Source organism: Colossoma macropomum, unplaced genomic scaffold, assembly GCF_904425465.1.
Source record: "Colossoma macropomum unplaced genomic scaffold, Colossoma_macropomum, whole genome shotgun sequence".
In the NCBI taxonomy this organism is placed as follows: domain Eukaryota; kingdom Metazoa; phylum Chordata; class Actinopteri; order Characiformes; family Serrasalmidae; genus Colossoma; species Colossoma macropomum.
Genome location: NW_023494814.1, coordinates 147,957 through 169,823, shown reverse-complemented (window position 1 = coordinate 169,823; position 21,867 = coordinate 147,957). Strand labels below are relative to the sequence as shown.

The following is a 21,867-nucleotide window of genomic DNA, read 5'->3' as shown; positions in this document are numbered from 1 at the left end:
AGGCTCAATTGATAATGAGTACAACATGCCAGAGAGAGCACAACCCTGTCTGATGCCTCTGTGGACTTTAAAAGGAGCACATAAACCACCGTTAACCTTGAGTACACTCTCAATGTCACTGTACAGAACCTTGATCATAGCTATAAAACCTGGGCTGAACCCAAAGTTCTCCAGAACTTTCCACAAATATGCATGCTCAACCCGGGCAAAAGCCTTTTCCTGGTCTAAGAAAATAAGACCAGTCCTCAAGCCCAATAGCCTGGAGACGTCCAAAACATCCTGAATTAAATAAATATTATCAAAAATAGACCTACCAGGCACACAGTACGTCTGGTCAAGATGTACCACCTGCTCCATCACCTTCCCAAGTCTTGAGGCTAACGCTTTAGAGAGCAACTTGCAGTCTGTGCAGAGCAATGCCACGGGGCGCCAGTTCTTCAGCACCGTCAGGTCTCCTTTTTTCGGTAGCAAGGTCAGGACAGCTCTCCTGCAGCTCAGAGGACGTTTTCCTTCCTGTACACTGACCTGGAGCACTTCAAGCACATCCTGACCCAATATAGGCCAAAATGCCTTGTAAAATTCCACCGGGAGACCATCATTCCCTGGTGCCCGGCCGTTTTCCATACCCTGAAGTGCCTCATACAACTCTCCCAAGGAGAGCTCAGCATCAAGCAGGGTGGCAGACTGCTGCGTGATTCTGGCCTGCAGTGGGAAGAACATCTCCTCCACCTCCTTGGAACTGGCCTGCTCGCTCTCAAACAGCTTAGAGAAAAAGCTGACTGTCTGCTGGCGAATTTCAGAAGGCTCAGAAACGAGATCCCCCGATTCAGGCCGCACAGCATGCATAAACCTTTTCTGTCCGTTTTTGCGCTCTAGACCGAAGAAGAACTTTGAAGGAGCATCCATTTCCGTCACATTCTGGAAACGTGAACGGACCAGCGCCCCCTGTGCTGTAATGCCCAGCAGGTCAGCTAACGCAGCTTTTTTTCTTTTAAGAGCTTTAATATGCTCTTGATCTCCTGTGGCCTCCCCCAAACACTGGAGCGCCACTATTTCAATCTCCAGCGCTTTTAGAGATCTGATTATGTCCCTAGTGACATTGAAAGTGTGCTGTTGGCAGAACACTTTAATTTGTACCTTTGCTACGTCCCACCACTGTTGTAATGAATTAAAAGATGTTTTCTGTGACTTAAAAACATCCCAAAAAAAAGTAAGACTCCTTAAAATTAACGTCATCTAAAAGTGCAGTATTAAAATGCCAGTATGCACTCTGAGGCTTAATGTTACGTTTTCTAACAGTACACTGAACCATACAATGATCGGAGAAACCAACAGGAGAAATAAAACACTGCGTAAAAACAGACAAATGATGTCTAAAACTGTAAAACCGATCAAGTCTGGCCAATGAGAGGGCATTATCCCTACAGTGCGTCCATGTGTACTGTCTTTGGTTACCATGTAAAGTCCTCCATATGTCACACAGGTCATGAGCCTCTAAGAGTTCACACAGACGCTGGCGGGAAGCAGTGTGTGGTTCTAGGTGGTTCCTATCCAGGTTATCTGCTGCACAGTTAAAATCCCCACCCAGAACTAAAAAGTCAGTAAAATCACAGTTGGAGATAAGAGAACTCAGCCTGTCTAAGAAGACCATCCTCTCCACTGCTACAGTGGGAGCATAGACACAGATAAAAACAAAGATTTCATTCTCATAACAGGCTTGTACTTTCAGCAGCCTCCCAGGTAAAATCTCATCAACTGTGTACGAGTGAGGAATAAAATTATTTGAAAATAAAACACCAACTCCACCACTAACAGTGGAGTTGTGACTTAAAATGACCAGCCCTTCCCACTCTTTAGCCCAATCTACAGCGTTATCACCATCACTGTGTGTCTCCTGGAGAAAGAACACATCAGCGCGCTTCTGTTTCGCCAGCTCATAAAACATCGCCCTCTTCCCACCGTCTCTCGCCCCATTTATATTCAGAGTAGCGATCTTAATGTCACTCATTAAAATAATAAAAGGGCAAAAAACTGTGATGGTGAGGGCCAGTCCGAAACAGGGACCAAACACACTAAACATCCTCATCAGGACCCGCTTTATGTAGTTTAGTCAGCATCTTTTTTAGTCTAAAAATTTCTAGTGCAGTAAAAGACCCCTCCCTCCTGAAGTGTTTAACATCGTGTATAAACTGCTGAGGGTCCGTGAAGTGCTTCTCTACCTGCACACCTCTGTACCCTTTAGTCACGCTGAGGAATTTTTTGATCTCTTCAGCAGTGTAGCGTACAGGTAGCCTCTCCTCCTGAGAGCACGCTGACCAGCCAGAGTCAGAGAGAGAACCCTCACTATCAGTGTCGGCCTCAGCACCACTAAGCTCGTTTTTCGCCTGCTTATTCCCCTTCCCCCTCCCTCGCTTCTTCCTTTTAGCGGGAACTTTAAAAACAGGCTCATCCACCATGTCTACATCAGCCACAGTTTCCAGCACCACCACTTCAGCAGAGGCAGCTTCACTACAGCCACTCATCTCAGCGGTCTGCCCCTCAGAGATAGCAGTGCCCCCCTCCATACTGCCCGGTTCCTCCCCAGACGGCTCCGGCACAGCAGGAGCAGATGAGGGAGACCCCTCCAAGGCCCGTTCAGCCCCCGCAGTTTCCTCAGCTGCAGACTCCGACACAGTCGGTTCACCCCCCTCAGGCTCCAGGTTAGCCAGTGGGTCCGCCGCAGCCGAGCCCGCAGCAGCCGCAGGGGGAACGACTACCGCAGGCCCAGCAGCAACAGGCCCCGGCCGCTCCGGCTCAGCCCTCACAGGAGCATCAGCGTTCCCGTCCGCCTTTACAGGACAAGCACGAACGAGATGTCCCACTTTCCCACACCAGAAACACTTCATAGTAGTTTCAGAAGAAACATAAACAGCATATTCAAAACCATCTACATTGAACTTAAGAACCAAGTCCAACTTGCTGTTTCAGTAATCTAACGACTATTCCACTATCAAATTAGACGTTTGTTGCAGCCCTATTCAGAATAGGTCCCATTTCCTGTTAACTGAAAGAAGCGTAGGGCTATTTTTTACTTTTGATTAACATTGAAGGCTGTACAAAAGGACCAAGTCGCTTTTTAAAAAATCTTTGGTAACAGCTTGTCGTAAGTATCTATCTACTAGGATCAGATAATCCCCCATGTACAGTGATGATAAATTTAGGGTGATTCTTGAATGCTGTAAAGTTCCCTTCATTAGAACCTTCTATTCAGAATGAAGTGTTTTAACGACTAAGAAAAAATGTTTAGGATGACAAAGGAAATTGGATTTGCTGAAAAAAAGCAAGTAAACAAGATGGAGATTCATTGATAAATTAAGATAAACTAGCTTTGAGTCGGTTTGCAAGCACGACCTTCCAGGGTTAAATCTCAGGAGAAGGGTCTGGCCGCAGAGGGCTCAAATGCTAGAGGGTGCTCCTAAGTGAAAGGAAAGTTTTGGGCGAGTGATTAGAAACTATTTTAACTTTTTGTTTTTAGCTGTTTAGCTCTATTTACTCCCATTCATTGAGGACTCACTCGCAGGCGCCCTCTGCTGTTTAGCAGTCCTGTTTTTGATATGATGGGGGAAATAGGAAGAGGCCAGGCTCCTCATGAACCGGCTCTGGTATTGTTGGGCAACAAGGGTTACACTGCATGTATATTATGTATATTAGGGTAATTAAATATGGAAACTTACAAAATAAAACCTACCCCGACATGAATGCCTGGGTTATTCACAGAAAAAAACAAAAAAGGCTACTGAAACTTGTGAAAGCCCTGCTGAAAAAACTGTAATATTGATTAAAATAGAACTCCTTAAGGATTCTAGGAGGTTGTGATGACACAACCTCTTAGAAAGTTGTCAGACAACGTTGTCATAACTTTCTGAGGAATCACATTTACCGTTGTGAGAGCACCAAGCAGACGATGCTGTGGGCACCGAAACAGGACGCTGTCACAATGTAACTGTGTTTGACTTGACTTGACTTTGGAGTCTCTGAAAAACCTCAATTTGGAGGGTCATGTAGCCCTAACACTTCACCCTACCCCTCTGTCTCAACAAGAATCAGGACACCCTACCCCTAGATGTGAACGCACAAAAAAGGGCTAAGGGCTGAGTGGTAGGGGTGAGGGGTGAAATGGGATTGGGTCTAAATGTAACTCTCTAGCTGTGTTATGGAAGAAAAATGGATTAAGTGATGAAATTGAAGTAGCTCATGCCGGCCTTACACCAAACGACTTTTCAAGCGATTTCACTGTCACAGACAGATATCCATGTCGGAATAAAATCATGAGAGTCTTGTTAGACTCGATCATTTGGTGTAAGGTGGTCAAGAGTGAGAGAAAGAGAGAGAGTGAGAAAGAGAGAGACACTTAAATTTGACTTTTAAACCCCTTTAATCAACCACTGTCCACATACTAAGAGGGGTCACAAACAGCTCAGAATAAAATCACAAACAGAACAAAGAAAGAAAAGCAAATAAAACAAAACCAGCTCAGCCGAGCTGCAGAGATCAGTTCACACATTCAACACAAACCCACTTCATCGGGTCCACAAAGCAACCCCCCTCCCCCCATTCAGCAAAAAATAGTCCACACTGTCAATAAGAGTGTAGTAGGTAAATTCAACAAGGAGTCGCTTCATACAAAAAATTTAGAAGAACTACCGTGTTTCTTTTTGAAACGGTGTACTTTGGACCATAAATAAATAAAACATGATCAAAAAAGCCTAAAAACTTCAAACCCCATTCCTTCATTAAACCCATAATGGGGCCCAAGCGTGCACAGTGAAGAAAAACATGAAAAACTGTCTCTGACATCCCACAGAAAGGACACCCATCTCCCACTAATGGATCAATCTGCGCCGCGTGCCTGTTTGTGGCTAAAATCCCATGTACAATCCTCCTCTGGAGGTCACCCACCCTCTCCTCAATGGGTATTTTGTACAGGGACCACCAGCTACCTTTCGGGGAAGAGCCAGCCTGAACAACCTCTGTCCATTTAGACTCTCACATGTCTCTCAAGCTTAAAAGAGAGAGAGAGAGAGAAAGAGAGAGAGAAAGAGAAAGAAAGAGAGAGAGAGAGACAGAGAGAGAGGGAGACAGAGACAGACAGAGAGAGAGAGAGGGGGGAGAGAGAGAGAGACAGACAGACAGAGAGAATGCAAACAGAGAGTAAAATGGTCATTACAAATCTCCTGCTCTACACTGACCACACTGAAGTCTGGCAACAGCAGCCCACAGAAATACGACCTGTACATTCTGAGCCACAACACGCCCACACCTAGCAAAGACCCATTCACTCAGAACCAAGACCCGCCCATTACGTAACAGAACCTGCCCACTCCAAACCAAGATCCGCCCACTCTGAGCCAGCACCCGTAGACTCTGAGTCACGGTCCGCCCACTCTGAGCTACTGCACAGCCACTCCAAACTACAGCCCACCCAAGCCAAGATATGCCCCACCTACATTTGCCCCCAGTCCATCAACTCTGAACCACGGAACACCCATTCAGAATCACAACCTGCCCACTCCACGGCATCAACAACTCATTCCAGACCAGAGCCCGCCAACTCAGAGCTTATACCTGCCCACTTCAAATTATGCCCCACCCATTCTGACCCACAATCCATCCATGGTGACCCACGGTCCATCCTGTCAGAGCCACGTAATGTAATTGCACATAGTTTGTTAATGACTGTCTATATGTCACATACACCAATAGTCCCCTCACTTACACAGGTTTATCTCCTTAAAATCTATTTATTTGTACTTGCATTCATGTTAAAAATGAAACCCTTATCTATTTTTACATGGAACATTCAGGGCATAAAATCATCTCTGTTTGGATACAAAGGTAAAAACCATGAATTTACAAAAAACACAAAAAACACTGACATTATCATCCTACAAGAAACCTGGTGTAAATCAGACAGCATCACTCACTGTCCCACAAACTACAAAGAAATAATCATCCCCTCTGTTAAACACCCTCATATTACAAAAGGTAGAGATTCAGGTGGAATTATTATCTGGTACAAATCAGAGCTATCAAAATTCATAGTCCCACTGAAACTTGAAAAATCACATATTTGGCTTAAGATTAAAAAGGAAATCACTGACACTCCAAAAGACCTTTTCTTATGCACAGTCTACATCCCTCCCAGTGAATCTCCTTATTATGACGAAGACATTTTCCCCAGTCTGCACGATCAGATCAGCAGCTTCCAGGCCCAGGGAAGTGTGCTGATCTGTGGGGACCTGAATGTTCGCACTGGATCTCTACCTGACTTCAATACCGAGCAAGGTAACAATTATATATTCGGACACCAATACCCAAGAAATATCCCTAACCTTCCCCGATACAACTCTGATTCACAGGTGAACAGAAACGGAAAGGACCTCCTGCAGCTCTGTCAGAGTCTGGGTCTGTACATTGTCAACGGTAGGTTACGAGGGGACTCTTTAGGGAGATTTACCTTCTGCTCACCTCTTGGAAATAGTACAGTAGATTATATGATAACAGATTTAGACCCTTTCTTTCTCAGTTCATTCACTGTTAAAGCTCTAACCCCTCTGTCTGACCACAGCCAAATCACTGTGTTCATTAAAAGGACAGAGACTAACACAACTGCACACACTCAGCCCAGTAAGCTGTACAGCATCAGGAGGCCATACAGATGGGCCCAAAACAGCACAGAGGAGTTCCAGAAAGCGATCAGAGACCTTCAAAGACTTTTAGACACCTTGATGATAAGTGGTTTGATATCGAATGTCAGAAAATTAGGAAAGAATTAAGGAAATTATCAAATCAAAAACACAGAGAGACCCAAATACTGCAGATTTACGCCTTCAATACTGTGAGACTTTGAGACTTTACAAACGTACACTCAGAATCAAAAAAGCACAACACACACAAGCACAGCTGACACTAATGGAGGAGTCCATAAATACAAATAGTTTTTGGGAACACTGGGACACCCTAAACAAACCAAAATCAGAGGAACTGGTCATCCAAAACGGAGACTTATGGATCACACATTTCAAATCATCATATAATTAAGTACCCAGCAAGATCGTACCTGAACAAAACCACATAACTGAAAAACTAAATACATTAGAATTGGTAATAAAAGAGTTCCAGAATCCCCTGGACTCCCCCATTACTGAGCAGGAACTTAGAGATAAAATATCTAATCTAAAACCTAAAAAATCAAGTGGGCCTGACGGCATATTAAATGAAATGATTAAAAACACAAGCAAAAAATTCCAATTTGCCCTTCTCAAACTTTTCAACATGATTTTAAGTGCAGGTTATTTCCCTGACATCTGGAGTCGAGGTCATCTACAAAAGTGGAGCTAAATTCGACCCTAATAACTACCGAGGTGTCTGTGTGAACAGTAATCTGGGGAAGGTGCTCTGCATCATTATCAATTCCAGAATCATAGACTTCCTTATGAAGCACAGTGTCTTGAGTAAAACTCAGATTGGATTCATACCAAATCACTGCACATCAGATCATATTTACACCCTGCACACCCTAATTGATCTACACGTAAATCAAAATAAAAACAAAATTTTTGCATGTTTCATTGATTTCAAAAAAGCTTTTGATACTATTTGGCACAACAGACTATTTTATAAAGTTCTTGAAAGTGGTGTTGGGGGTAAAACATATGACATCATTAAATCCATGTACACAAATAACAAATGCGGTATAAAAATTGGTACCAAAAGGACGGCTTTCTTCTCTCAGGAGCGCGGAATGAGACAAGGCTGCTGCTTAAGCCCAACTCCATTCAACATTTATATTAATGAATTGGCCACAGCTTTAGAGCGCTCTGCAGCACCTGGTCTCACTCTGCACGACTCAGAAATCAAGTTCCTGCTCTATGCAGATGACCTGGTTCTGCTCTCCCCCACAGAGCAGGGCCTACAGCAGAACCTGGACCTGCTGGAGCAGTACCGCCAGACCTGGGCCCTTGGCAGTAAACCTGAACACTAGGGACACACAGATTAGAAAACTGTAAAGCGTTCAGTTATTTAGGATTGAAGATCAGTTCAACTGGAAACTTCAATCCAGCAGCCAATGAGCTGAGAGAGAAAGCGCGCAGGGCATTTTACGCAATCACACGACAAATTCACCTTCAAATACCAATTCAAATCTGGCTCAAGCTATTCCAATCAGTTATAGAACCGATTCTCCTGTATGGCAGTGAGGTATGGGGGCCACTCTCAAATCTAAACTTTGACCTCTGGGACAAACACCCAGTAAAAATCATCCATCCATCCATCCATCCATCATCTAAACCGCTTATCCTTCTGGGTCACGGTGGGGTGCTGGAGCCTATCCCAGCTGTCATTGGGCAGAAGGCAGGATACACCCTGGACAGGTCGCCGGTCCATCGCAGGGCAGACATACAGACATACACATTCACACCTAGGGGCAATTTAGCATGTCCAATCAGCCTGACTGCATGTTTTTGGACTGTGGGAGGAAACCGGAGTACCCGGAGGAAACCCACGCAGACACGGGGAGAACAGGCAAACTCCTCACAGAAATGACCCTGGTCACCCGGCCGGGAATTAAACCCAGGCCATCTTTGCTGTGAGGCGACAGCGCTACCCACTGCGCCACCATGCCACCCTAAGTAAAAATCATGCACACTGAATTTTGTAAAAACATCCTGCGAGTGCACAGGAGAACAACGAACAACGCTTGCAGAGCTGAATTAGGCCAATTTCTGCTCCAAATCCAAAAAAGAACCGTTAAATATTGGCTACATCTAAAACACAGTGACCCCCATTATTATCACTACAAAGCCCTGCAATGCCAAGAGCTGAGCAAAGAGAGGAGCCGCCTCACACAGCTGGTCCTGACGCTGAGTTCACTAACACACACTAACACTGTTACCCGGCAGGACCAGCCTGTAATACACACAATCAGACCAAACCACATTATAACACTCCAAAAACAGAACTACATCACCCATTGGAACACAGACACACACACAGAGCACAATGCAGTGCTATCTGGCCCTAAAACGTCAGTACACTGTAGCAGAGAACCTGAACACAGTGACTGACACTAAACACGGAACCACACTGACAAAGTACAGACTCAGTGACCACAGCCTGGCCGTGCAGACCGGCTGCTATAAGAGATCCTGGCTGCCTGAAGAGCAGAGACTCTGCCAGCAGTGTGACAGTAACACTTCAGAGACGGAGCTGCACTTCCTCACTGAGTGTAACAAATACAAAACACTAAGGAAAATATACTTTAATAAATTTGCGAAGATTCACCCCCAATTTAGCCGCATCAATAATAATGAGAAACTCCACACAGAAAGGACCCTGGTCGCCGGGCCAGGGATCGAACCCAGGCCGTTCTTGCTGTAAGGCAACAGCGCTGCCCATTGCACCAGCGTGCTTGCCTACCCTGTTTGTAAACATCTTTATTTATTATTATTATTTTTCTTCTTCATTTTCTTTTCAACTCACTTCCAAAGCACTATTTTTGCTATTATTTTATGTGATTCTTGTCACAATTATTTTAATATCAAATGAAATGAAGAGTTTTTATACTCTGTAACGTTCTAAATTTTAATTTTTCTTGTTCTTTTGATGATGCTTTGGCAGCACTGTAACTGAATATGGTCATGAAAATAAAGCTTGTTGAATTGAATTGAATTGAATTGAATTGAATTGAATTGAGAGACAGAGAGAGAGAGAGAGGAAGAGAGAGAGAGAGAGAATGTATGCGTCAGAGCCTGAAATCTCTGTAAAAAAGAAGGCAAATCTGCTCCACTTTAATATAATAATCCTATTAATTTAAAATGTAAACTGCTTTAATAGTTCAGGTTCTCTGAGTGGAACAGTGATGTATCAATGCTTTTTCTGTTACACTGGTTTCTTATTTTGTTTGTTTGTTTTTATGGTTTAGTTCATGACACCCAGTCGACAGTGCTGACTCACTGCATGTTGTGTTGATGTGTAAATCTTTATATCAAATTAAAAATTAACAGCACATTTTTCAGGTTAGTTAAAGATTCTGGGTGATGATCTGCCAGAATATACAGCTCTACAGTGAACTGAGCCCCAGATCTTTACACACCCAGCCAGCGTATCTTCCTGTCTGTTCCACTACAGAGTGGAAGGAAAGAGTTTATCTGCTTGTAAATTTCCCCCAGGTGCATGATGGGAAAATCTCAAAAATCTAGTTGCAGTCTTGTAAATAGTGACACTAAAAGATTTCCAGTCTTTGCAAAATCACAGTCTGTGACTAAAAACCATGGCACCGTCTTTAGATGTGAGAGGGAGTCAGACTTCAGTCTTTCAAAAGTCTTTTCAAAGTCTTCTAGTGTGTGGTTAGCAGAGGGGTCACTGTGCCGTTAGGGTACTTTTGCCACTCTGGCAGAGAGTGTATTTGCACGTGACTTTACTGGAACTGAGTGTGCATCCGGCTGAGAGGTCCCCTTGCTCTGCCCCACGTAAGCTGCTTGGTGGAGAACTGCTCCCTCACTGCTCACACAGAAGGAGATCACACAGAAGATCACACAGCTGAGACCAGCCAGCAGTGGGAACCACGGTAAGTTCATTTTCTTCGTATGGCCACTGATATTTACTGCAGTGGATTTTAAAATAAGTGATGTGTCGTGACCTCGAGATTTGTGAAGCCAGTGCTAACAGTACTTGGCTATTATTCCAAACTGTTATCCGGCTCTCATACAGCAGCTTCCTACGTCACATTTACCAGAAAAATGCTTCTTTCGGCCAAATTCTGAGGATGCACCGACTCATCCTTCTCAGCGCCGAGTTCAGAGCCCGTTCTGAGGGGCAGCGGGAGGATTTTTACACGTCTGCTGCCCCCATTTAACTTACTACTTTACCACATACACTATGGAGGACCAGATTTGCCAAAATGAAAAATAAATGACTTAGTAAATTAATATATGAAGTAGAATTGCAAAGAATAATGATGATAAATCTAAAAATAAATAAATATACATAACAATTAATATATTAATAATTAAAATCTTACATAAATTAATATGTCTGCATTCATTTATGTCTGTTAGTAATTTCCCCTTCTCACTATTTTTTTATTTTTTTTTGTTATTTATATGTTTCTTTATTAACATTTCTTTCTGTTTTTTCTATTAATTTATTTTATTAATTTATTTTAACTATTAATTTCTATATTTATTTATTTCTCTATTTATTTCTGTATTTCTTGTCCTTATGTTAATAAAGGGGCTGTCAGTCAATGATGTTACAGCGTCTTAATATTCCAATTGGTTGATCGATTGGTCATGTCTTGCTCTCTCAGCGGTAACTAAGGACCAGACAGTACAGTAACGGCTTCTTACAGCAGCAGACAGTCAGAGATCTGAGAGTCTCGGCTGATCTGGCTGAAAATGCAGGTCCGGATTATAGACTCTCCCGTTGGAGGCTGTGGGGACAGTTTGGTCCATTTAGCTGACCTGCTGATTCAGAGGTCGACCCGTAGTGTTCAGAACTGTGGAGGAGGTGGTTCAGCGTCTTTTTCTGCAAAATTCAGATCACTCAGACATTCGGACGCCCTTCTCACATACAGCCTGTAGAGCCATCGAGAGTTATTCTTCAGCAAGTTTGTCTGTCCGTGCAGCTCTTTATGGAGTGAAAGAACAGTTTAATCAGCTCTTCTCCTCCGCCTGAACGTGAAAAAACACGCCCCCTCATTATCATATGAACGAAGAAGTGAAATGAATAAATTAATTAATGAAAAAATAAATAAATTAATGAATTGATGAAAAAAATGAATACATGAATCAAAAAATAAAGCGAACAATTGTTAAAAATATAGATATGGAAAAAATATAAAAATGTCATTAATAAACCAAAATAAATAATACATAAATAAATAAATCGAGAAATATATAACTGCAGAAAAAGGAAATGTGTGTATAATTACAATCACAATAAACAGTATATACTTTATTTATTATTTTTATTTATTTATTGATTAATTTACTGAGCCATTTATTTTTTAATTTTATTTATTTTTCAATTTGGCAAATCTGGTCCTCCATAAAACACGGCTCTAAAGGATGCTATGAACAACCGACCAGCCATGATTTAGCACTGATGTGTGATGTCAGTGTACAGGTTCACTCGCACTGTCAGGTAAAGGGTTCATATCTTAGCTTACGAACAGCGAGGAGGCAAAGCTACAGCTGAACCCAAAACGGGGCTCTTAATTAATTAATTAACTAAAATCTACCGGGCGAACGCATTTTAATACATACCAGCCAAAGCTAAATCTGACCTTAAACTAACAGCGAGTCCCGATTCAGGGCCGGAACCCTTCGAAGGACGCGGTCTACAAAGGTGCGTCCGTCGAAGGCTGCTTAGACCCGCAAAGGCTGAACCGAAATGACAGCTCCGCTGTTCCCTGACCATGGTCCTGAAACTGCTGCCTCCTGTTCTGCAGTCAGACCCTACTCAGTCGCCAGGCTTCTCATAAACCAGCTCTGGCCAACCATTCGACCATTTGTTGTTAATGTAATACAGACCGAAGAATGGTCCGGACCCAGACGCTGTCCTATGCGGACCTGCACCTATAAGCGATAAACTATGGAGAATTATTCAGTTTTGATGGGGTGGTCCTATTTTAGTCGGCGTAGCTTTTCTAGTCATTACGGTAGCTTTAGCGGCCCGGGAGACTCACAGACCAATCACATGCGATGTAAATATCAGTGTGATAGGTACATAGAGTGACGCCACATAGCAGTCAGAGAAGAAAGTGAGTCAGAGGGAAGTTATTTCACACGTCATGATCTAAAAAGAGAAAAATCACAATAAATGTTGTTGAAATGTTACTGAATTGTACTTTATTTGATTTGATATTCAGTTGTTGACTGTATAAGATGTTGATATACCTACTAGGCTACTTCAGTAAACAGTATATGGCACTGAGTCATGATGTAAGTTAGACATTATGATGTTCTGGACCTTCGCTTGAGGACATTTTCTCTAACTGGACCTTATTGAATTTTAATGAAAGACCCCTGGTCCATGTAATTATTCAGATGTAGAGACAGTTTTTAGGGAAACACTTCTACCCAGCTGAAATATCCACATCTGTTTTTACTGTCAAATACAGCTAAGTAAAGCACCATAATGGACAATATACATGAGGATGAAATATATAGTCATATTAATGTATGATACACTAGTATGAATTACTTCAGAACTAAGCCAGTCAGTTAAATTATGGGCAAAATTTACAGACAGATAAAAAGCCCTGTCCAAGTCATACCCTCCTCTCAGAAACAGCAAATATAAACTATTATATAACTACTATTATTAATATTATTATTATTATTATTATTAATATTATTATTATTATTGTTGTTGTTGTTGTTGTTGCAATTATCAATCTGGAACTGAGCAGATCAGTGTTTAATTATGGGGTGGCATGTATAGACAGGTAAAATGCCCTGCCCAAATCTGCTCCCCTTCCCATTAACAGCTGAGAGACGTATTCTGAAACTAAGTTGACCGTTTCCCATTAAAGAGAACAATTATAGACGGACTAATCTGTCCAACTCTGTTGAGAGAAGCTCCATTATAATTGTCATTTATGCACATTACATACCTGTTTTAATAGAGCTACACTACAATTATTAGAACCATTAGAACCATTAGCCACTTGTGTTTACACACAAAGGAATTAGACCTCCGCATTTAACCCATCAGTGCTGTGAAACACCCACATACACGCACACTAGTGAACACACAGACACTAGGGGGCAGTGAGCACACTTTATTATTGTAAGACCTTGCAGACCAGTGTTTAGTTAAGGGGAACATTTATAATCAGTTAAAATGCCTTATACAAAATCGGTTCCCCCTCCTAATTGCAGCTGAGAGAAGCTCCATTATGGAGGATTAATATTACTGAATAATTCTAGAAGCAGGTACTTCTGAACATCATTTGTTTGCATAAAATTTGTAGCAATTTAAAACACTGATAAAGCTGGATTATTATTATGTGACTTTTTCTTAAACATTAGTTCTTTTAGCTGTAAAAACTATGGTTTTTGTGAGGAACAGACTAAGAACAGCGTTTTACCTTCTCTAAATGCCCTTAATTTAACGCTGTTCCGCTTTGTTCTAAAGTATCTGCTAGTGCATCATAGATTATCATGACTCTATATTTCATTTGCATGTTTAGTGTCCATTGCTGAGCTTCTTTTAGAATGTTTTTCACAGGAGAAACATGTCTGCATAGGTTATTTCGTCTGACAAAAAATATTTACCCTAAAAACTGTATTAACAGTAAGAGATCCAGTAATAATATGTTGTGTTAGTGTCAAGATATTGTTTCACTTTTTTATTTTGCATGTCACACAATGCCGAGATAAACAAACATAAAACATAAACATAGTTTAGATTCCGTGAAAAAATATTTCATATATTTTTAATTCAAGTAAACTGTAAACAGTTGTACTGATAATTACTTTATGTGCTGTTCATCGCTGATTGGGTGAATACTCGCTACTGTACACTTTCCATAGTTCCAGTGTTGTTTGCCGTGGTTTTCTGTTCAGTGAATGAGCGTGCCAGAGGGCCTGATTTGTCAAAGGGAACGTGAATATGAGGAGGAACAGAATGGGATACAACAGCGGCTGACAACAAGAAGGGAGATGCCCAGGGTTGCCAGGTCACACAAAAATCTCCAGATCAAAGTGTGCTCAAAACCCCCACACTGAAAGCTAAAACTAGCCCAAAAATTACAGTATTCAGGTGCAAGCGATACTGTAAAAGTTGTGCATTTTTCAAACCTCTCCTCGTGGAAACACCAAATTTACAGTTACCATCCAATACCTACTGTATCTCAAATGTTTCTCTTCTCCTTACCTAATGCACAACATGAATCCCGCACCCAAACAGTGCATTGGCAATAAACAGTCAAACCGCGGGGACACCATGATTTTTCATCACAGTCAGAAATAAATCCATACCAGTACAGCCCTACATGTGTGTATAAACTGTGTATATATATTCAAGCACGTTTTAATTTAAAGCACTATTTTTCACTGTGGTGTGAATGGCGCCATCTGGTGGCCAAACTGCACGTTGCATGAATTGAAAAGCAGGCAACACGAAGAAATGAAGGAGAGCGGTGAATCGAAACAGCTGATTCGTTTTAAAAGACGTAGAATAAAATCACAGACTTCACAGCACGGAGCCAGTTTTGGGCTGCGAGGAGAAAACAGGGACTGTAGTGTAGTGAATGTTTGTGAATAACAAGAAATAACAAGGCTTGCAAAACAAAGAGCAACATAAACCTTATAGAGACTTAAACTGTAAATACAGTAAAATTAGCTTTAAAAAGTTAGAGAAAGAATGAAATCAGCGTTTAATCTATATTCTATAGAGTCTAGCAGTAGTGAAGGGAAAGGCCTACGTGTATACTGGTCTGTATTTTATCTAGTCGAAGAACCTTTTTAATGCAGTTATTTGGCTCCATCTGGTGGTCAATACTGCACACTGCAAGAACTCCGGACAACGCAAGCAGAAATAAAGAAACCCACTGTTGCCTTACTGCACGCGCCACGTTTTAAAAGACTCACAATAAAAAACAAACTTTTACTCACAAATATCTCCGCATTTTTGATAAAGACGACGTCTGACTGTCTGTCCGTCTGTGCACAGTAGCTCTCCCTCCCTCACTAGGAGCGAGTCCATCACCATCCACTGAGCCAATCGTGGCTTGTCCAGCAGGTTTTATAGTGCAGACTCGGGAGATCCTGAGCCCCTTCAGACCCTCTGCGCTCCGGTGCGTAAAAGTGAGCAAAAAGGAAAGACATGAACTTTTGAATGCCGTGCCCCAGTAACTGGACCTTTTAAATGCCGTGCCCCAATAACTGGACCTTTTGAATGCCGTGCCCCAGTAACTGGACCTTTTGAATGCCGTGCCCCAATAACTGGACCTTTTGAATGCCGTGCCCCAGTAACTGGACCTTTTGAATGCCGTGTCCCAATAACTGGACCTTTTGAATGCCGTGCCCCAGTAACTGGACCTTTTGAACGCCGTGCCCCAGTAACTGGACCTTTTGAATGCCGTGAATTTCTGTTTGAAAAACTCGTTTGTAACCATTTATTCAAGAGGGAGGAATTGCATACAGACAGAAAATGCTTTTTTTCCTTGACCGCTCCAACGTGACGGACATGCAGACGTATCGCCTCAGATAGAGAACAACAGACAACGCGGCATCCAGGAATGTGGATCTATGGTTTCCGAGCCCACATGGTTATATTCATTACAGAAACGTGCCAGTTTTTAATGCAGTGCTGTCTGAGGGGTCAGAGGCCAGGGGCTTTTAGTACTGGTTTTCGGCCTTGCCCTTTGTCTACAAAGATTTCTCCAGATTCAGATTCTGTGATTCTTTTAATAATGTCAGGGACTGTAGATGGTAAAATCCCCAAGGTACTTGTAACCGTGCGTTGAGAAACGTTGTTCTTAAACTGTTGGACTATTCACTCACACAGTCACTCAGCGGTGACTGAGCCTTTCATGACCTTTCATCTGTTATCTGTTCACCTGTTTACTTGTGGAAAGTTCTGTTTTTGATCATTCCACAAACCTCCCAGTCTGGCATGTCCCAACTTTGCAGTTGCAGGCATCAAATTTGGAATTATTTAATATTCACAAAAATCAATAAAGTTTGTTTTTTCCATGCTGTTTTCAACTAAATACCTTTAAAAAACAGTTTGCAAATCACTTTCTGGGTTTTTTCTTGCATTTTACCTACATTTTACTCAACCTTTTGAATTGGCTTTGTATTAAAAATTTCCACTGAGGTTCTAGAGTTGCTTAGTACTTAAGTAGTTTTTGGTCTTCATTACTTCCTTTTCAATGCATCCTGATGAAGTTCATCATCATCTAATGCTGATTCAACGAATATTTGTTTAATGTAAACAGGAATAATTGAGTCTGTCATCACGCTGCTAACTTATGATGTCAGTTCTTTCTTTTCAGGTCCTCGACAGCAGCTGCCCTGAGGTTTATCATGGATCGGCGTGAACTCCTCTTTGTGATGAGTACGTGTTTATACTATTGCTATGTGTGAAAGAAACAATCAACTTTTTTACATTTTCTTATTACATCTTTACATCTTAATAATAACTATTATCAAAATAATCCCCTGCACGATCCTTATCAGGTCTCATATCCACAAGCTAATTCAAGTGTTGTGTCATTTGTCTAGAAGTCTAAGTCAAGTTTCCAATATTTCTCATTCAAAGTGGTAAAAATTGCAATGTGAGTCTGACTCGCAATCTTTCTTGCTTTCTCTCTCTCGCTCTCGCTCTCTTTCTCTTTCTCGCTCTCGCTCTCTTTCTCGCTCTCTCTCTTGCTCTCGTTCTCTAGTTTGCCTCCTCCCATCTCTATTGCTTGGCTGTTGTGTGTCTGTGGTGGTCGGATGCTTCTGCTCAGCTCACGCTGATGCTCCTGCTCAGCTCACGTGTGAGAGGCCATGTCACGGTGATCTTAGGTGGACGAAACCGTGGGAGAGGTTGCTGGTTGCTGAATGTAAGCAGCAGGTCTGTGAGGAAGGAGAAGCGTTTAAGAACAGGACGAAGGTCAGTCAGCAGAATGCGTCACTTCTCCTGGACTATGCTGAGTACGAGGATGCGGGATGGTACTTGTGCCGCTGCAATGGCTCAGTGATGTGTCGCAGACGTCTGAAAGTGAAATTTCGTAAGTTCTCTCTTTTGCATACATTTATTTATTTATTTATTTTATTTATTTATTTAGAAACTTCAGATGATATTATCTGTGAATTGAGAAACTGCTGAACATACTAGCGATCCAGAAGGTAGAGATGGCCAAACGAAAGCTTCCCGAAGCAGTACAGTCTTCTTTAAGACCTCTTGCACCCAAAAAAGTATATTTTACATGGGTAACATCTCTTGGATGGCTTATTGTGTTTATATAGACTTATATTTGCAGCAGATGTGTTACTAGTGCACACTGAAAATGCACATTTGCGGAGTGCTGCATAGAAGCTTAGTTTTGCAAACCTAGCACAATCTAATATACTAAAATATGTTAAAGAAAGAATGTGCCAGGCATATTACATACTTCGGCTGCGTCCAGAAAACCTAAAAGCTACTGCTTTTGCCTGCCGATCCCCCTCCTCTCCTCCATGAGTCGAAAGCCGATTTTGTAACGCCATCTTACTGGCTGCCCAAATACCGGAGGAGACGAGAGAAGCTGCTTCTAGTACACACCAAAGCAGTTTCAGCGGAGGATGGAATAATTTGTAATATTTATAATAATTTCTGTGATGCGATTTACCCCAGAAACTAAAAAGGAAGAAAGTGCACAAATTTTAGAAGGAATTATTTTACACAGAGTGTCAGCTTTTGACAGCATCAGCTGTTTTCGTTACACCGGGAGGACGAGCCAGGGACTGCAGTAGATTAGGATGCCACCACGGCGCAGGTTCATCCCGGCTCCCTGAAGCCACACAGTCACATGAAGATTGAAATCCAACAAGTAAACCTGCATTGTGCATGACCCAAAATATCAAAAATGATGAAAGTGCTTCACTTTTATGTCATCTACAAAAGACCGTAGGACCTGTAAACCAAGCCCAGCGGGCAGCACAACCGTCAGGCCTAAGTATGAGAAAGAATAAACACTGCATCTACAGCAGAAACTCAGTGCTGAGACACAGTGAGATGCTAATATTATATTAAAACCACAGTCAGAAGTAAAAACATCACCGCATCACTGTCTGATTCTCAAATATTTCAGTTTTACAGATACAGGGAGATTCACTCGATTCACTGTTTCAGCCCGTTTACTAACTTTGTTTGTCTTCTTTTGGATATAGAGAAAGGGAACTGATGGATCCTGGAACACTCCCCCATCAGTGAAGTCAAAAACCACAGCATAATGATTCATTTCCAGCGAGTCACTGGTGGGTCCAGCCAGCACATTTCTTCCTCCTTCATACCGTGTTTTGATAAGGATGCATTATCCGTGGGTTGAGGGATGTTTTATTATGTAAGTCTGGCATTTGTTAGAAATTTTATCCTAGCATCTCCATGGAGCAAACTTCAGACCAAACCTGTCTTATAACTCATTATAACTCATTGTGCACTAGTCCTTCACATCCCACCAAAATTTATTTACCTAATACATATTTAATAAATATTTATTTATTTGTTTGTTTACCCTAAGCTAAGCTAGTTCTACTCAAATCGACCTGTCATACTAAACACTGCTAGTGTTGCACCAGTACTGTATGATTTCTAATGCACACATGCATTACTTAGTGAAGTTATGGAAATACTTGAGGCAGTGTCACTACCGCGGTGTCATGGTATGTGGTGCTGCACCTCTTTGTAAACTGCCCCTCACAGTCTAATGAACGAATTCAAAGGGACCATTGCTGAGCAGTTATGAAGCTACAGGCACTTGAATGACATCCCTCGTCATATTTTTTCACACTGCACATATTTGTTTCAAGAATATTTTAGTAGAAACGTGTAACCTTTTAATTTTTATATTTTAACCTTTTAATTTTCATATTTTAAATCATGTAACCATTTTTCATTTTAATATTTTTAAACCATGTAACCATTTTTCATTTTAATATTTCTAAATCATGTAACCATTTTTCAATTTAATATTTTAGTAGAAACGTGTAACCTTTGATTTTTATATTTTAACCTTTTAATTTTTATATTTTAAATCATGTAACCATTTTTCATTTCAATATTTTAGTAGAAACGTGTAACCTTTTGATTTTTATATTTTAAATCATGTAACCATTTTTCATTTTAATATTTTAGTAGAAACGTGTAACCTTTTGATTTTTATATTTTAACCTTTTAATTTTTATATTTTAAATCATGTAACCATTTTTTTCATTTTCATATTTAAATCATGTAACCATTTTTCATTTTATATTTCAATGTTCCTCACATTTAGTTTGAAACTAATTTACCTATATCTTGGACTAACGGTTTGTCAGTAGATTAGATACTAACCACCAAAAAATAATAGAAGAAATAAAACATTTATAACAAAAAAAAATAAAAAACACATAAAAACCTTTAAACAAAAAAAAATAATAAAAACCATAAAAACCTTTTGAAGTCGTCTTCATGTCATCAGTTTGTTTTCTCCACATTTATTTTAGACCGTGTTTTTAAACTGCCCAGAAGAAAATATAAAACCCTAACATTTTTCAAACCTCGGCCATTTGAGCCCTCAACATGTCTCAGACGACGCTGCAAGAGTTGTATCATAAACCGGGTGCGGAAGGCAGTCTGGGGGTAGGCAGCCCTTTATCAAAAGCCTGAGAGAGGATGGTGTGATTAAAAAAATACCGGTGAAATTGAACAGTTTTTACAAAGTTCAGACACTTACACGCTACACAAACCCAGAAGAAGAAACTTTAAAAGAAGTTTCGTACTGGCGTCTTAAAAAGGACGCACAGTGGCAGATAGACTTGGTGGATTTAACCGGTCTATCGGAACACAACGATGGAAAAAAAAAATATTTTAACCTGCATAGATGTGTTTTCAAAATACGCATTGGTAGAGGCGTTGGAAAATAAGAACGCCAAGAGCAAGGGCTGGCTGGGAAAAAACTAAATCCGAGGTTCTCGTTAAGGTGAGATGGAAAGGTTGGGATAAAAAAATGACTCCTGGGTAAACGAAAATTCTATCCTGGACGCTCGATAAACCCGTGAGAGAGCGGGGCGAGGGCCTATTCGGAAGCGCGGGACCCACCATGGAAAAAAACAGAGATTTTTTTATTACTCTGCTGAGTAACGCCAGCGACAAATTATACCCTCAAAACGATATATCCAGCTACAGGGTGAAGTTAGCCAAAACTATTCATCTCAAGGGCAGATGGGAGGTCGGTGTAGCGACATTTCCCCAGAGTTGGTACACGCTGGTGGACGGCGGGTGACAGGAAACGGACTTTTGGGTGTGCGAAGGGCCGGATCTCAGCAAACAGGTGTCTTTTAAATCAAAATGTGGATATTATACCTACATCAATGACATTTTGACCGAAATGAACAAATATTTTAGAACCACCAAAACCCACGTCGAATTATATTTGGATAAGGTCACGAGACGGATAAAATTAGGGGTCACGCCGGAGGAGATTACACGACTGACCTCGCTGAACAGATGGCCTATTCAGATTCGAACGCACGGACAGTTGGCGCACATTCTGGGATTCGAGGAACAGAAGTGGACGGACCCGACCGAAACTAAATTCCCTGCCCATATTAAAGGCAGAACGTTTTATTTGTTTCTTTATTCTGATATTTCTTCGCATCAGATTGTAGCCGATACCTCAGCACCTCTTTTAACTATTCAAATACCCGAAGCGCATCTGGATTTCGTCACGCTAAACTTTGACAAGGTGCACTACAACCCGGTCAGCAAACACGTGTTTGATGAAATTTTAATAGAGTTAAAGATGGATCAAAACCGAAACGTCAAATTCGAATTTGGAAAAGTCATCGAGAAGCTACATTTTAGACCGATCCGATAAAAATGTCTGCTTATTACGTGCAAAAGACGCAGCGGGAAAATTATTGGGAAACGTGTCAGAAAGGCGGCAGGAGGTTGAAGGCCTGGTGGTTTTGAGCCGTGCGAATGTGCCCCCCTGGGCGACGCGGTTCCGCACCTTTTAAAAATAAAAGCGTTTTTTCAAAAGGCCTCAGTCTGAACAGGAAGCTGGCGGTGCGCTCGTCCGCACCTCTCGTTTAAGGAATAAGAAGAAAAAAGAGCGAGCGGAAAACCGGCGCGGGTCCCGACATATTT

At 41.5% G+C, this 21,867-nt stretch overlaps 1 long non-coding RNA gene across 1 annotated transcript; it reads left to right on the top strand.

Annotated features, from left to right (window-relative positions):
• The first annotated feature begins 10,552 nt into the window (after positions 1-10,552).
• Positions 10,553-17,469, top strand: LOC118800095. The gene is made up of 3 exons (XR_005006175.1): positions 10,553-10,606; positions 17,048-17,109; positions 17,438-17,469. It is a non-coding gene; the product is annotated as an uncharacterized LOC118800095 (long non-coding RNA).
• Positions 17,470-21,867: the final 4,398 nt, after the last annotated feature.